The following is a 1679-nucleotide window of genomic DNA, read 5'->3' on the forward strand; positions in this document are numbered from 1 at the left end:
GGTTGTCACACATCACTTACTGTTTTATCTTTCTAATTGTGTCATAGGTATGTTAAGTTTATTAATTTATTTTTTGTGTTAAGGAAGTGGTTTTTAAGTTGTAATTCAGGGAGTTGGATAAATTGGATTTCAGAGGTTTAAATTGCATGTTAACGTACAGGTATTATACAGGTATTTGTACATGGAAAATGTATGTTAAAATGATTTATTTTTTATTCGCTGTAGGTTTTTATACTGGTTTAACTGTAAAGTTACTGTGTTTGGTGGAAAAGGAAAAAGGTTAAAATGGGTGTGTGTGAAAAAAAAGAACAAAAAAGGTGATGTGTATTGGGATTGGATGACTGGTGTGAAGTAAATGAGTTATTGAATAATATATTGTATTGGAGATGAAAAAGGAGATAAATTAAATGGTTATAAGTAAAAAGGAAATGATGTATATGACAGATGGAAAATGGAAATAAAAAAAAAAATTAAGTTGTTATCATTCAAAATGTAAGGAGCTTGTTTGGATGATGTGTGCATGAATTTGTAAAAAATCTGTTGTTTTGGATAAATGTTGATTTTTAGAAAATGACTGGTAACATAGTGAATGTAATAAATAATGTGATATGAATATGAATTATTTGTAATATCAAATGAAAAAGCATTAAATAAATCAAAGATTTAATTTAAGATTTTATTCTGTTTGTTTGTATGGACATATAGGGTATTCTCAGATTAGAAATTGAAGAGAAAATAAATGAAAATTCTATGATGTTAAAATATAGAATAATTTAAATTTTACTAAGACTAGTAAAAGAAAAATATAAAATATATATATATTGTATATGACAATTATTAGGAGTTATAATGATGAAAAAAGTGTTAGAAAATGTAACTGTTGTAGATGGTTATTTATTATTTTTTAACATAATTTATACAGGTAATATAAAGGTTATAAATAAAGGTATGGGACATTATAAAGGATCATAAGAACATATGAGGGGTCATAAAGATGATTAATGAGGAAGAAAGAAGAAAAAAAAGTTCTGTTGCAAAAGATTATTTTATTTTTGGATTTTATAATAATTGTTTTTATTGTTAAATATTAAGGATAATTGTACAATACTTGGGAATTAAATGTAATTTTAAATTAAAAAAATGTGAATGGTTTTGAGGGGAAGTTGTATATTTGGTGGGAAAATAAGAAATATAAAAAAATGCAATGGGACAAAACATAAAAATGTTTTTTAAAAAAATTAGGAATTGGACAATGATTAAAATAAAAGATAAAGGTAATATACTGCAGGAAAATGAGGTAATGGAAATATAAATAATGAAGTTGTTGATATTTAAATTTTTAATGTTTAGGTAGGTTCATTAAAGAACAGAGAAGGGGTGATACTATTAACAGTTACCATGAGTTTGGTACATAAAAAAATGCCGATGTGTATAAGAGTGTCAAAAGAAATAAAAGAGTATTATGATAATGGGGATTTGAAGACAATGGGGGGTTCACTGAGTATATAAATAAATATTTGTTTTGGAGATGATAGCAGGAGATAAAAAATTTCAAATTGTATAAAATAAGGTTATTAATTTTGACATGAACATAAAAAAGAAAATTAAGTGGAGAATTTATATTAAAAATGTAATGTTGTTATTGGATGAATGTGATTATTTAGAAATGATGATATGTA

The sequence above is a fragment of the Morone saxatilis genome, unplaced genomic scaffold (genome assembly GCF_004916995.1).
Source record: "Morone saxatilis isolate NCDOM2014 unplaced genomic scaffold, NCSU_SB_2.0 Contig20, whole genome shotgun sequence".
Taxonomy (NCBI): domain Eukaryota; kingdom Metazoa; phylum Chordata; class Actinopteri; family Moronidae; genus Morone; species Morone saxatilis.